Source organism: Cebus imitator, unplaced genomic scaffold (genome assembly GCF_001604975.1).
Source record: "Cebus imitator isolate Cc_AM_T3 unplaced genomic scaffold, Cebus_imitator-1.0 Scaffold572, whole genome shotgun sequence".
Classification (NCBI taxonomy): Eukaryota; Metazoa; Chordata; class Mammalia; order Primates; family Cebidae; genus Cebus; species Cebus imitator.
In genome coordinates, this window is record NW_016107887.1 from 684,603 (window position 1) to 700,496 (window position 15,894).

General features: G+C 51.3%; 1 long non-coding RNA gene across 1 annotated transcript in view; it reads left to right on the top strand.

Moving 5' to 3' along the window:
- LOC119469100 overlaps window positions 1–15,570 on the top strand; it is a 17,266-nt gene extending 1,696 nt beyond the window's left edge. Inside the window, exon 3 of the long non-coding RNA XR_005197921.1 lies at window positions 15,459–15,570. This is a non-coding gene — a long non-coding RNA (uncharacterized LOC119469100). The remainder of the gene's footprint in view (window positions 1–15,458) is intronic.
- The last annotated feature ends 324 nt before the right edge of the window (window positions 15,571–15,894 follow it).

Sequence of the window (15,894 nt, forward strand, 5' to 3'; positions counted from 1 at the left end):
TTCTCTGGGCAAACCATTTAGTTCCCACACACAGACGTCCTGCAGATGTAATGACCATCTCCATTTTACAGATGGGGAAGTGGGGGCTCAGAGAGGAGAAGGACTTGCTTCAAGTCACACAGGGAGAAGTCTCTGAGCTGGGAGAGCCTGTGGCTTCTAAGCTGCTGCTATTGTCGCTGCCTTCCCGTGTTTGCGTACTCGACAGGGACAATAACGAGAGTAACTCTTTCCAACCAAGTCACCATGTGAGTTTCTGGTTGCTGATGTGACAAATCACCACCAACTCACTAGCTTTAAACAACACACATTTATTATCGTACAGTTCTTTGGGTCAGAAGTCTTAATGGGAGGAAATTAAGGTGTTACTGGAAAGAGGGGTCTTTATTCAGGATTTCGCCATGTTGGTCAGGCTGGTCTCGAACTCCTGACCTCATGACCTGCCTGCCTTGGCCTCCCAAAGTGCTGGGATTACAGGCATACGCCACGGCGCCCCGCCAAGTTTTTCTTATGTAGGAATCTTGTCCCTGTAAAGGCTAAACCAAACCTGTGCCTACCTGCAGTGGGCTGACAGCATGATATTTAGTACTCTACTGCTTTAAAGAAAGCTATCCTTGACATTTTCCTATGCGAGCACATCAGAACATAACTCGAATTATTTTGCAAGCGTACACTGTTAAGGGTATTGGGGCATCTGGACTTTCTGCTGTTGGAGGAGTTTGTCCTTGCAGGCATTACCAAGCTGCTTCCTTAGTTGTAAACATCTTAGGACCATGGGTTGTGGCTGGCAAGGAATGTGCTTTGCTAGTTTTAAGATGGCATTGATTTTACTTATTTATTTATTTTTGAGACAGACTCTGACTCTGCCGCCCCAACTGGAGTGCAGTGGTGCGATCTCGGCTCACTGTAACCTCTGCCTCCCAGGCTCAAGCAGTTCTCCCACCTCAGCCTCCCGAGTAGCTGGGATTACCGGTGCATGCCACCACTGCCCGGCTCATTTTTGTATTTTTAGTAGAGAGGGGGTTTCACCACGCTGGCCAGGCTGGTCTTGAACTCTTGATCTCAAATGATCCACCAGCCTCAGACTCCCAAAGTGCTGGGATTACAGGTGTGAGCCACTGCGCCCAGCCAAGATGGAGTTGATTTTAAAGTGGTGTCACTCTGGCTCTCCTAGGCTCCTGTGTCCCTAACAAAAGTGTTGGCAGGGCTGGCTCCTCCTGAAGGCTCTGAGGGACAGTGCATATCCTTGGCTCTGGCTGTGCCAGCTTCTAGGGGCAAGAAAGGCCTGCATCCCTTGGCTCACAGCTCCTTCCTCCGTCTTCAAAGCTGTCAGCGTGGTGTCTTCCACTCCTTCTCTGACCCCCTGCCTCCCTGTTATAAGGACTCTTGTGATTTGACTGGGCCCACCTGAACAATCCGGGATAACCCCCCGTCTCCAGGTCCTTAACTAATCACCCGTGCAAAGTCCCCTTTGCCCCGTAAAGTAACAGCCAGGGCCTGGGGACTCAGACAGGGATAGCTTTGGGGGCCATTATTCTTTCTATCACAATCACCCTGTGGGTTAGGAAAAAAGGTCTCAGGCAAGCAACCTGACCATAGGGGTCAGCAGAGGCCTCAGAGCTTGGCAAGCTTGGTCTCTCAGGTGGTGAGAAGAGGCAGGAAGAGAGTGTGCCAGAGCAGGCCGGGACCGTGGGGCTGAGACGGGCTCACTGTCCACCAAGACCTACCTCCTTTCTTCCTGGACTGGCTCTGAGACTCCACTGGCAGTCTCCCGTTAGGTTACGTGGACATAAACCCCCATGGCTCCAGGCTTCCACTCTTCCTTCATCCTCAGGGTGGACATGGCCCCAAGCTGATCTAAGCATAAGAGTCACCTAGGGCTGGGCGCGGTGGCTCAGGCCTGTAATCCCAGCATTTGGGAGGCCGAGGCGGGTGGATCATGAGGTCAAGAGATCGAGACCATCCCAGTCAACATGGTGAAACCCCGTCTCTATTAAAAATACAAAAAATTAGCTGGGCATAGTAGTGCATGCCTATAATACCAGCTCAGGAGGCTGAGGCAGGAGAATTGCCTGAACCCAGGAGGCGGAAGTTGCGGTGAGCCGAGATCGCGCCATTGCACTCCAGCCTGGGTAACAAGAGCGAAACTCTGTCTCACCTAGGGTGTTGCCAGATATTGGTTCCCAGCTGTCCCCTGGAACAAGACTGAATGTTAACAAGTGCCCAGAGATCCTCGTGAGCTGAGAGTTTGGGAGACACTGCAGCAGATCACAGTGTGGCTGCATGATTCCTTTCAGCAGGGTGGGCATGGGGAATCCATAGGAAGGCAATGTGGGGAGCGCGCCCCCACCCCTGCGATGGAGTCAAAGAGCTGTGTGCAGTCTTTCGGGTTGGCCTCCGTGGGCTGTCTTCACTGACGGAGTCTGGCCTGCAGAAATGAAAAGTGTCTGCTTTCCTGTATCTGATGGAGGTATCTACTTTGAGCAGCTCATTTTTCTCCCCTGCCCAAGAGGGTTGCCCAGGCCAGGTGAAGGCAAGGGAGGAAGCACTGAGTCAGGGCACTGGTACAGAGCCAAGCTACCCAAAGCCCTGCAGCACCCCAGAAGCATTAACAAGTCGCCCAATAGGAAGGGATGGGAGGACTCTGGAATGGGATGCATGCAGCCTTGCCCCTCTGAACTTCAGCTCACCTCTGCAGGGCTGCAGTGGCAGGGGACCGGTCCCCTGGGAGTGCTCACAGCCATTCGACAGATCTGAGAAGCAAGGCTGAGAGAGGGAAGGGCTCTGTCACCCAGTCTCATTTCATCCTCAAATGTCCCCTCACTCCTGCTCAGGCAGGACAAGCCTTCAACGTGCCGCATCTTCCAGGCGGCCCTCCCAGTCCCCAGCCTGGCTTCTGGGGCCACCACCATGGTGGGACTTACAGAGACCTGGGCAGTGCATCCCGCATCCCACATCCCCCTGTCCCTTGTGTCTGCAGCCCACCTGTCCAAACTCAGCACTGAGGCTACCAGAAAAAGGAGCCAGTTGAACTCCAGGAGCTCCCAGAAAATCCAGCAGAAATCTGCATTTTTGTCCGTGCACTGCCACCTGCTGGCCAGCAGGTGTGGAGTTGCTGAGAGGCTAGAGGCAGAATGGATGGTTCAGGCTGTGGAAGTTTCACCTTCCAGCTCCGCCTCTCCTGCGCACAGGACTAGGGCCCCGTCCCTGGGGGTGTGACTGACCCCCCCCATTTCCCCTCTGCTGCCCCTTTCAAATCCATCTCGCATGCTGTGGCCTTGTTGAAAAGACTCTGTTAAAATAACTCACATGGAGGTGTTGTGACTGATGATGACTTTAATTATATCTTTTACCCAGCCCCTCTGAGAAAAAAAAAAATTGGAATCCAAGTTGGACCATGTTTACCTCCAAATAAGTGACTCTCTAATTGTGGAGTTTCAGGCTCTGCATTGGTGTTTTGGACAGGCAGGGCTCTTCCTAAGCATCCCTGGATCTCTGATTTACCCTGAGTGTAGAGGTTGAGTCAGTAGGGCATATATTGTACCTGTCACCTCAGGATGTCATAAAGGAATAGAGTATTAGAGTTGGCAGTGACCTTAGAGACCCAGCTATCGCACAGGGGAATCCAAGAAAGGGAAGGGATTTGCCCATGGGGAACAGACTGGAAGCAGAATCTCTCCCCAAAACTGACAGACATTCTGAGAATTTTAAGGGGAAGCATGATATTCAAATCCCAGAGAGCAGTCTTGCTCGCCCAATCCCATTATCCCCTATTCGTTCCCAAGGATGACATACTGGGCAGAGGGAGGCATCACTGGGGTAGAGGGAGCCCCCTGCCTCCTCCAGCTCAGTGTCTCTTCTTCTGTCCATACCTGCCTGTGGGATGTGATCCAGCTCACGGCTCTTCTCCAGAAAGGCTGGAGAGGAATTTTGTCTCATTTTCCATGTTTTTATCTCTCTCAGCTACATTATGGATGATTCCCTCAACTTTTTAAAAAAATTTATGAATTCCTTTGCAAATGTTTCTAATCTGGTGTGTATGCCAGTTTTTTACTTTCAAAATTTAATAATTTTATTTTTCATTTTGAGATGTATTTGGTGTCAAATCCGTTTGGTCATCTTGGATGATTCTGTGTTCCCTGCATGTGTTTTTAATTTCCCCTTTTGTTCCTGTAAACATTGAAAACACAACTTTGAATTCTGTTCCTGATAATCCCATAACTGTGACATCTTTGGTGATCTAATTCTGAATCTGCTGCTCCTGCTGACACTTACTCTGAAAGACTGCTTCTCTTGTGGAGGCTCAATTTTTATTGCGAGCTCATGTTTTGCAGATATCAGTCTGTGGGAATTCTGAGAGGCCTGGGCTGAGGGTTAGTCCTCTGGAGAGGTCTGTTTTGATTTCTGTCAGGAGCCCCGGAGTGCTTGCTTCCATCCTGGAAACACACTAAAATATTTCTCTTGGATATTCTTCAAGGAGTGTAAATCCAGACCCAAAATCCATGTAAGGACAGTCTTTAAATTTTCAGGGGGAGGGAAAAGTGAAATATCTCTCTTCTTTCTCCTCTTCCTTCTCTTTCCCCTTCTTTTCCTCCACCTTCTCTTTTTAACACAAAGCTGAGGCCAAGACAGACACATTTTCTTGTTAGTTTCTTTTTCTATGCTATATTTTTTTTTAAGAGTTAGCTCTTCAAGGATTCTAGCTTTTTCTAAGAGTCTCAGTCCTGACACTGCATCTTGCCTGCATGAGGCCAGGGCCTTGCCTTATCTCTTTTGTATGGCTGTTAAAACCAGTGATTGCAGGTTTCAGATATTTCCAGGTACTGCTAAGGCAGCCCACAGCATCAGGGGTCATTTACCTTTCTGGGTTTCAGCCTCTTCTTTGTTTTGGGCCTTAGTGAGTTTCCTTACTTTCTTACACGTTCAGGTAGTCATTTAAAATATGTTTGCTTTATTTCAATCAACATGTCCAGGTATTTGTAGTGGAATTAATTTTCTTCCCAGAACATCTAGCCTAGAAGTGGAAGTCCTGATTTTATATTTAAATGTTTGAATGTTTGCCACCTGTGAAAAGTTTAACCAACTGTGAAGTGGGAGGGAACACAGCCCACACAGGAGACCACTCTCACTTCCAACACCAATTACAAGTTTAGCGGTTCTCAAGGCCACCTCTTTTGATACCCATTGCAAAGTTGGAGACGCCGGTTCCCCAAGCCACTTAGTTTTGATAATTTGCTAGGAAGACTCACAGAGCTAACTGGGAGATGTTAGGCTCATCTTATACTCATGGGTGCAGATGAGCATCAGCCAAGAGAGGTTGCTCACAGGTGTGTCTGGAGACTACCCCATGCATAGCTGCTGTGGTCCTCCCTGTGGGGTCAGCCTCCTGTTCCCAGCATCCATGTGTGGCAGAATGTGGGAGTGCTGGCAACCAGGGAGGCTCACATGAACCTCAGTGTCCAGAGTGTTTCTTGGGCCTCATGGCATAAGCATGGCAGACGGTTCACATACCGGTCTCTGTCTGCAGACTGCGGCTCCTCTGGGTGTGACTCAAAGCCTTTACCTTACACTGTTGGACTTTCTGGTTTGACCAGTCCTTACCTGAAATCACATTATTGGCTCTTCAGTGTAAATACACTCCGATAGTCTTAGAGCTTAAAGATTCACTCCCATAAGCTGAAAGCAAAAACCAGTCCTCTTTTTGGACAAGGTTAAATTATTTGCTACCGATCAGTTTTTTTGGTTTGTTTTTTGAGACAGAGTCTCTCTCTATCGCCAGGCTGGAGTGCAGTGGCTCACTACAACCTTGACCTCCTGGGCTTAATGGATCCTCCCACTTTAGCCTCCCTAGCAGCTGGGACTACACATGCACCACCATGCCTGGCTAGATTTTGCATTTTTTGTAGAGATATGGTTTTGCTGTGTTGCTCAGTCTGGTCTCAAACTTCTAGCCTCAAGTGATCCACCTGTCTCTGGCCTCCCAAAGTGCTGGGATTACAGATGTGAGCCACCACCAGACTACTGTATTTTGTCACCCTTCTCTATTCTAGAGTTCTTCATTTTGATTCACTTTGTTAAATTAAAAAAAAAAATCAGAGAAAAGGTATCACTCTACCCCAGGCTGGAGTTCAGTGGCACAATCATATCTCACTGCAGCCTTGAGCTCTCAGGCTCAAGCCATCCTTCCACCTCAGCCTCTCGAGTAGCTGGGACCACAGGCGTGCACCCCATGATTAATAGCTTTTTTTTTTTTTTTAAGAGACAGGGTCTCATTATGTTGTCCAGGCTGGTTTTCAACTCCTGGCCCCAAGAGGTCCTCCTGCTTCTGCCTCCCAAGTGCTGGTATTGCAGGCATGAACCATTCCCCTGGCCCCTCTCATCTTTTCCTTTTCTAAGCTCTTCTTGTTTACCTTTCCCCTCTCTGGCATGTAATCTTATATCTCTGCTCCAATCTCTTTCATGTCTACTTTAAGCCTCCTCCCCTAAGGAGCCATGTTATCTTTCCTGGTTTTAAATATGAAGAATTATGTATCTGATTTCTCCTTTGCTCTGTTCCCCAGGGGTCCCTGGGAGGTTCCTCTTCTGATGCAGTGTATAGTTGCCTTTTGCTCATCCTCCCGTCTTCTGGCTAGGATGCAGCTTTTTTTTTTTTTTTTTTTTTGACAGGGTCTCACTCTGTCACCCAGGCTGGAGTACGGTGCCACACTTTCAGCTCACTGCAGCCTAGACCTCCCAGGTTCAAGTGATCCTCCCACCTCAGCCTCTCAAGTAGCAGGGACTGCAGGCATGAGACCACAACCAGCTAATTTTAATTTATGTTTTGTTGTAGAAACAGCGTCTTGTCATATGGCCCAGGCTGTTCTTGAACTCCTGGGCTAGAGTGATCCGCCTGCCTCTGCCTTCCACACTACTGAGATTACAGGTGTGAGCCACCATGTGTGTCCTGGTGAAGCGTTTTTGAGTGGGAAGTGTTCTGGCCTCTTCACCTTAAGAAATTTGTAGATCCCATGCCATTGTCAGTGAGGTTCCTCCACCTGGACTCACCTCCCCGGACTTTGAGGCTGGTCACGGAGGATTAATGGGGACACTAATGCCCTTGCAGACACTGCCGTTTGCCCTCTTGGTCTCCTGCACTCTCCTGGTCCTTTCCCTTCTCTCTCTGCCTTTCCTCCTTTGGCTCCTTCCTTCTCTCTGTCTCTTTCCCTGTAAGGTTCTTGGACAGCGTTGATTCAGAGTTGGAGGCAGAGGCAATGCGGGGAGTGGTTAGGAACTGGTGTGCCAGCAAATGGCCTGGCAGGATCCTGGCCCTGCCACCCACAGGAAGGGCTGGTTATTAGGTGTGTTATGAGCCTCCCCTCCCAGCTTCCTCCTCAGAGGCCTAAGATCAAGATGAAATGAGGGCAAATGTGCTGCATGCAAAATGCACTTCTATTACAGGTAGTTAGGCATGAGCGGGGCAGGAGAGGGCTCCCCCCACCCACCAGGGATGTCGAGTGATGGTTCCGGAATGATCACGCTGCGTCTCTAAAAGTGATACACTGGCAGCCGGTGCCAGGGAGAGGCCATTTCCTAACAGTCCACACCTGTGCACTAAAACGTTAATTAAACGTAGGCACCCGGGAGAAGCAACTTCCCAAGCATGCGTATTAAGGGAAAAAATGGCAAAATATGAGCTTCCGGGGACACGCCACCGGAAGAGGGAAGAAAGCTGCAGAAGGGCATGCGTACAACTTCCTAAACGCACTGCGTGCTCGCCTCCCATGGGAAAGGCGAGTATGCGCATGCGGGCAGGCAGCCCTAAGTGAAGAATCATGGGAAAGGGGCCAGTCTGGAAAATCCTAGGGTCAAGGTTAAATGTCGTATGTGACCTTGGTGCCTTCCAAGTGCAGTTAATTTTCTTTCCTGTTCTAAAGCCTTTTAAAGTAAACCTCCACTCCTGCTTTGAAACTTACCTTGGTCTCTTCTGCCTTCTGCCCCTCAGTGGACTTCTTTCTTCTGAGGAGGCAAGAATTGAGGTTGCGGAATCCTGTAGGGATTTGTCCCGGGTGACTTGGGTACCTTCCACTGGTCACACTGCCTGGCACACGGCACATGATGAAGATGGAGCACTGATTCTTTTTATTGTCAGTCCACTGGCTGTCTGGACCTTCTATCTGAGCTCTGATTTCTAACCAACTGATTTGTTCTATCCTCTACTTTTTCCTGCATGTAAGCTTATGGGCAATGACCTGCCTTATGCGTCCCAGGGCCTGTCTCCATGCCCGCTGCAGAGGCCTCTCTGGGTATTGCTGAGTGGGCTGACTCAGAGGCAGTGCTGGGCAGGGGAGGTGTCCACCTTGTGCCCACTCTAGCCAGAGCCTGTGCCTGTAGGGAGACGCTCCTGTTAGGTACTGCAGCTGCCTCCTCACTCAGCCTCACCGGAGCATCTGGCAGGACCCCCAACACCTTCTTCCCCAGTCTCTGCCCCACCTGCCTTAACGGCAGGGCTGTCTGCATGGCTCTGCCCGGGCTTCAGGTTCCAGGCTTCTGTCAAGCGGGCGGAGGACCCCTGGCTACAGGATAGACACAGGCAGCTATAAGTACCTCACTGGCGTTAAGTTAGCGGTTCCCTGAGCCTGGGCCTCTGCGGCAGAGCGCTCAAGCCCTCCCCTCCCATCAGCCTCCCGCAGCAGCCTCTCCTAGGGCCTCTGGCCTGGACAGCTCCCAGCCTGCGTCATAGAGTGGTGGTGATGAATGAAGCTACATCCAGCTGATATCTGGAGGTTGACTTCAAGGAGCCCCTTGGGAGTTCCTGGAGGTGGCCGAAAATTGCAATCAGCTGCCCAGACATCTGTGGGGGTCACAGGTAGGCTCAAGGAGGCAGGAGGAAGGGAGCCTGATGGGCCCTGGGATGTGCCATTTCTCCTGCCAGGAGCCTACCTGCCTCACCCAAGCTCACCGCATTGTGCTGGGAAAGGATGTTCTTGGCTCCGGCCTCTTTCCTCCTCTCCTGGGGAGAGAACGTGGGTCCTGGAAGGCACTGAGCTCCCTGTGCTCAGCCCTGCTCATCCCTTCCACCACTTATCTGTCCGGTGGACACACTGAAGCAGCTTTCCCAAAATCAGAGGCTCAGAGAGGTGAGTGATGCACCCACCCTGCACAGCTGGCGGGAGGCACAGCGGGGCTCCCACCCAGCTTGGTCTCCAGGGCCCACTCCTGCCTCTGTTCCTGTCCTTCAGGGGCCTGGCCAGCTGGCCACATAGGCTTAGGGCTGTGACCCCTCTAGGGGCCTGAAAGCGTTTTAATTTTTTTTCCCCCAAGACAGAGTCTCATTCTATCGCCCAGACTGGAGTGCAGTGGCGTGATCTCAGCTTACTACAACCTCTACCTCCTGGGTTCAAGCAATTCTCCTGCCTCACTCTCTGGAGTAGCTGGGACTACAGGCCCTCTCCACCATGATTGGCTAACTTCTGTATTTTTAGTAGAGACCAGGTTTCACCATGTTAGTCAGGCTGGTCTCGAAGTCCTGACCTCATGATCTGACTGCCTCAGCCTCCCAAAGTACTAGGATTACAGGTGTGACCCTAAGTGTTTTAATTTTAAAGTCTTTTAAAATCAAAGGAAAAAAGAATACAGGAATGAACATATGCAAATGAACTCAGCCTAATTGTATTTGTATTTAAACCAATACAGTCATAAAATGTGATATTTGCTACTTAATGTGCCTGGAGCCCATGAAGGTGGTAATAGGACACTGGTCCCTCTTCACTGCCACCACTCCTCCAGCCCACCCTCCCTCAGCCTCAGAATGGGGCTTGTTAGACCTTGGGTTTGCCTGGGCTGTGGGTGCAGCCCCTGGGGCAGCTCACACCTTAGCAGGAAGCAGTCTCGGTTTTGTGTGGGGGTCAGCCCTGCCAGGAGCAGCTAAGATAAGCAGAAAGATTTGTGCAGGGGTCAGCTTCGGCTTGGTATGTGTCCCTCCTCCTTGGGTTTAGGGATGCCCTGGGGCGTTTAGAGTATGAATGGGCTGTCTCCACCAAGAATCAACTTCCGTAAAGGATGGGGGACTCTCCTGGGAAATAACCGACTGCAAAGGGAGAGAGAGCAGCCCGCCCTTGCTTGGTTGGAGAAAAACAGGCCAGGCAGATTGGCGGAGTGGGAGACAGCAGCTCCAGGCCATCTCACTTGCGACCCTCCTGTGAGCGTTCACCTGAGAGAGTGGTCAGGGGTGGCCAATCGATCCAAGCACTCATGGTGGCTGTGGGCCCTCACCCACGTGTCCCATGCCCTGGAGCCCTGGAGAGTGGCCTCCCACGTGGCTTCAGAAGCTGGTGTCCAGTTGAGTTGCCATGTGATGTGGGGCTGGTGTTAGAAGATGTGGTGCCTTTTTCAGGGGCAGCCCAGCTCTGGCCAGAAGAACAGCCCATAGAGGTGACCTCTTGGGGGTGGGGGCCAGGAAAGACAGAAAGATGGACAGATGGACAGGTGGGGGAGGCCCAGATCTGCTGCCTCAAGGAAGCTCCTGGGGAGCACGGCACCATTCAGTTTCCCAGGCCCGCTCCGGATCACTGAGCAGAACCTCAGGGAAGGGCCAGGCACCCTGCTAAGTGTGGGAAACACTGCTCTGTGCCTTCTTACCCATCTTCCCTCTATGTCCCCAACCCTGTGGGGAGGGCCCCTGCTCCTCTCATGACTCTGATGACAAAACTGTGGCTCAGGGATATGAAATGCTGGGTCCAGAGGCCACAGTTGGCAAAAGACAAAACGACGATATGCCCAGGTCTGGCCACCTCCCAAGTCCATGTACCACAGGGCCCTGGCCGTGCCCAGGCTGGGAGAGGCGCATGTGAGCCATGCTTTGTGAGTGACTGTGGAGTCAGGCCATTCTGGGGGCTGCCTCATACAGGGACTGCAGGGATGTGCTCAGGCCATGGGGGGCGGGGAGTGTAGCTAGCATGTGAACGCTGCTTCCCTGTCATCAGCCAGCTGTGTGACCTTAAGCAGGTAATAACCCTTCCCAAGTCTCATCCCTCCATCTGTAAAATGGGGGTGGAGGGGGCGATACATCACAGGGTTTTGGGGAGAGATCAAGCTCAGAGCCCAGCTCACTGCCAGCTAAAGGGGGTTTGGCAAGCAGTGACAAGCTGGGAAGGGGACACTCTCTTCTTCAGGGCCCTCCTCCTCCACTCTGGTGTCTCTTCTTTGCCTTTTATTCATTCCCTTTCCTGGAATCCCTAGTCCTTCTAACCTCATCCAAATCCAAGATGCCTGAGAGGGGAACAGGGTGGAGGGGCAGCTGAACATCTCCCCCGGCTTTGCCAGCTCCCCCTTCCCCCTGCCCCTCACCTCATGGCACCAGGTGGGTCAGACCCAGCTGGAGGAGCAAGACTGTTCTTAACACAGAAACAGGGGCTCCCTAAAGAATTCTGAGAAGATGCCTTAAAGGGGAATTCCCTGGCTCTGATGTCATTTCAGTATTTCCTGGGGGAGCTGCACCTGCTGTTATTCTGACGCCTTCTATAAGAGGCTCAGCCTTCACCCTTGATGAGGTGGAAGGCAAGGGCAACTGCCATATGTAGTGCCCAGTCTAAAATCCTTGCACACAAAGCCAGGGGCACTTCGGCAGAGGTCCATTGGGCTTGCTGGATGAGAAAGCCCAGGAGCTGCATCTTGGCCAGACAGTGGCAGCCTGCAGGGTGCAGGTGGTCTGGCTTTCCTCTGTCCTCGGGGCTCTGCTTCTTCCAAACTTGGCCCTGGAGTCAGGGGCCCTGGGGTCAGATCCTGGCTTTGACCTTGACCCTGAAGTCAGAGTGCCCTGGTAATGAAGAACTCCAGGGTCCGAGTCCAATAGATCTGGGTTCAAACCCCAGGTCTGTCAGTCACTAGCTGAGTGACCTTGAGCAAACCCCTGAACTACTCTGAGGCTTCAAATACCTTCCTCCTGGGCTTGTAAGGATGCTTAAGTGAGATTTTAAAGTTTCTGGTATCCAGATGAAGTACAGCTGGTATCCAAGATCCCCCAATACCCTGCCACCCCCACTAAAGGCCGAACTGCGAGACATTAGGGTTATAATCCTGGCTGATGCCGCCCTCTAGTGGCAGGGAGGAGCATTTGACCTCCTCCTGGAAGTGTCTGAACAGTGGTTCGCGGTCCAAAAAAACCGTGACTTCTTACTGGAGTTAGGAATGCTGTATATAATACTACATGAAGGTCCATTTTAAAAACATTTCCAATTCATCCACATCGACAAGTTCTTCGTTTGTTTGCTGTTCTTGAGGCAGGGTCTCTCTCTGCTGCCCAGGCTGAGTGCAGTGGCACGATCACGGCTCACTGCAGTCTCAAAATCCCGGACTCCAGGGATTCTCTCACCTCCCTGCCAAGTATCTAGGACTACATGCATGCCATGCCCAGCTTATTTTTAAAACAAATTTTTTGTGAGAGTACACATGGGGGTCTCACTTTGTTGCCCAGGCTGGTCTCAAACTCCTGGCCTCAAGGGACCCTTCCACCTCCACCTCGCAAAGCGAAGGATTACAGGTGTGAGCCACTGCACCTGGCCAACAAGTTCTTAATATTGATATTTTTTCCCCAAAAATTTCCATGTGAGATTGGCTTGCTGTTACACCTTGAATTTCTCTTTCTTTCTTTCTTTTCTTTCTTTCTTTCCTTCCTTTTTTTCTTCCTTCCTTCCTTCCTTCCTTCCTTCCCTCCCTCCCTCCTTCCCTCCCTCCCTCTCTTCCTTCCTTTCTTTTTTCCTTCTTTTTCTTGAGATGGAGTTTGGCTCTTGTTGCCCAGGTTGGAGTGCAATGGAGTAATCTCTGCTCACTGCAACCTCCACCTCCTGGGTTCAAGCGATTCTCCTGCCTCAGCCTCCTGAGTAGCTGGGATTATAGGCATGCACCACCACACACCCAAACAATTTTGTATTTTTAGTAGAGTCAGGGTTTCTCCATGTTGGTCAGGCTGGTCTCGAACTCCCGACCTCAGGTGACCTGCCCACCTCAGCCTCTCAAAGTGCTGGAATTACAGGCACGAGCCACCATACCCGGCTACACCGTGAATTTCTTACCTACTGGAAAACCCAGCAGCTTCCTCTCCACTGTTTGGAGCCAACGTGGCCCCTTGGCTAAGTCACTTTATTTGGCTGAGGGTTGATGACAGTCGCAAGAATGGCGGGGAGGGTGAGGGGTCTGCTCATCCACCCATGTGGGGCCTTTTTGAAGAGTCTGTTTTGGGTGGTGACCAAGTGCTGAGGCAGCAGCAGCGTGCCCCTTGGCGGTGCCGCCGCCTTCCTGGCTCACACTCCCCCTTCTCCTCCCGGGGATTTAGAGCTCCCACTCATCATTTGGCTGAAGTGTCAAGGATTTCCTTTCCTGGAGGAAATTAACTTGCACTTTACACTTCACACCTATAGAAATTTAATCATCCGCCAGTTGTTGGCATGACAGAGAGATGGCTGCTGGCCCCAATCTCTTCTATAAAATATGGCCTTCCCTGTAAATCTAGGGGGCTGGAGGAGGGGGGCTTTGACCTCAGTAGAGGGCTGGTCCTTCTAAGTGTGCCTCTGGATACAAGCCCTGGAGTCAGTCGGTGGGTAGAAACTGACAACTGGCAGGCATGACCAAGGGAAGAGAAGACTGGCAGCATGCACTGGTGTCCGTCAGGCCACCCAAGGTGTCCCCAAGGCCCCTCCTTCACCTCAGTGGACTGTGGAGCCAGGCGCTGGGGTCCAACCCTGCTCCACCATTGGGTAGCTTTGGGCAGTCATGTAATCATTTAGTTCTTCAATACAACAATATCAGGGCCGGGTGCAGTTTGGGAGGCTGAAGTGGGTGGATCATTTGAGGTCAGGAGTTAGAGACTAGCCTGGTCAACATGGTGAAACCCTCTGTCTCTACTAAGCATACAAAAATTAGCTGGGCATTAATGGCATGTGCCTGTAATCTCAGCTACTCCAGAGGCTGAGGCAGGAGAATCGCTTGAGCCTGGGAGGCAGAGGTTGCGGTGAGCCGAGATCGTGCCACTGCACTCCAGTCCAAGCGACAGAGTGAGAGCCTGTCTCAAACAAAACAAAAACAAAATGAAAAACAATATCGGGTTGTTGACAGCATTAAATAAGTTAATACACTGTGGGAAGTAGAAAAGTTCCTCTTTCAAGTTTCCTTTCTTGTTAAGATTAAATCATAAGTGTGCTAACAGCTCTTTCTTAAGCCCTATCCTATGTAGCTGTTAAATATGCCGTGCTTACAGGCACGTAGTACACTATGTCCTTGTACCAAGATATCTGTGCTGGAGGTGCTCACAGGCATATCCCTGCTCTCCATTGCTTTTACCTGTTTAGAAAAGTTTTAAGTTGTTAGCCAATCGGGTTTTAGTTTAGATTGTGAGGTCTGGCTCCAGCCAGTGGAGATCAGACACAGCAGTAAGGACGACCCCAAATGCATAAGGGATAAATGTGTCTGTTTTCCTTTGTTCATTGTACTCTCTGGCAAAATGGCTAGTGAGAGTACCCTTCCTGCAGTCCAGGAAGTAAAAATTGCCTTGTTGAAAAATCCTTTGTCTCAGTGCTAATTTTTCTTTGCGGCACCGAGCATCTGCTTCCAACATGCACTGAATACAGAAAGCACTCAATAATTGCTACCGTTTCTATTACTGTGATTTCTTTATCATCATCAGGCCTTCATCATCTGTCTCCATGTAAGTGCCACTGTCTCCCTGCTGGCCCCTGCCTCCAGCCTCCCTCTTGTCCATTTTGCACCCAGCAACCACAGGATGCTTTCTAAAGGAGCCCTCTGCGAGGCAAACCTGACCCCTCCTGACCCGACGCCTCCAGAGTGCCTAGGGTCCCCCCAGCCCCAGCCTGGCCCCCGCATCTCCCTGTCTCTCCATCCCTCCCCAAGCTTCCTGTGGGTCCCAGCTCACCCTTTCCCACCCTGGACCTCTGGCAAGCTTCTCTTTGAACTTCACATTCTCGCTTTGGTGTTGCCCTTCTGCAGGGATCATCTCCCGGGATTCCTCTCTTCCAATGGCTCTGTGGTATGGTCTGAAAGTTTGTGTCTCCTTGAAATTCATATGTTGAGACTTAACCCCCAAGGCAATGGTATGAGGAGGTGGTGCCCTTGGGAGGGGATGAGGTCATGAGGGACCCACCCCCCTGAATGGGATTTATGTCATCATAATAGAGGCCCCAGAGGCTGCCCTGTCCTTCCCACCACATGGGCCACAGCAAGAAGAAGCCGTCTGTGAACCAGGAAGCAGGCCCTCACCAAACCTGCTGCCACCTTGATCTTGGACTTCCAGCCTCCAGAGCTATGACAAAGAAACTTCTGTTGTTTCTAAGCCACTCAGTCTGTGACGTTTTGTTCTCGGAGCTGAACAGATTAAGACAAGCTGTGTGCCTTAAGTGTGACTGTGTCACTGCCCGGGTCACTTGGGGTGTCGGGGCAGTGGTGAGTGAAGGTTCTGTCTTCTCTATCGGCAGGTGAGATCCCCAGACACAGAACCAAGGTCTGCCTTCATCCTGGGGTTTTCAGGGCAGAGGCCCAGATCCCACAAAGGTGATGTGCTCAGGAAGCCACAGTGGAGCCCCAGATGCATCATGTGAGTCATGCTGGTGCCACAGGCTTGAATTGGGCTGGAAACAAATAGGCTGGGTGGTGTCCAGTGGTCATTACGTCTGGGCTGTTCTTACTTGGGGCAACGTCTCCATTATCTTGGGGCAGTGCCTCCAACATCTCTTTCCAATTCAGCAACTGCACAACACCTGACTTTTGAAACAGACATTGACATCCCTGCCTAAAGGAGCCAGGACCAACTTGCCTGGAGGATCTGTGCATGGGGGACCCGCCTAGGCTCCCGCGCAGCACACGCTGCAGAGCCAAGCACACAGGAGAGCGCAGGCCCCACTGCCCTCAGAC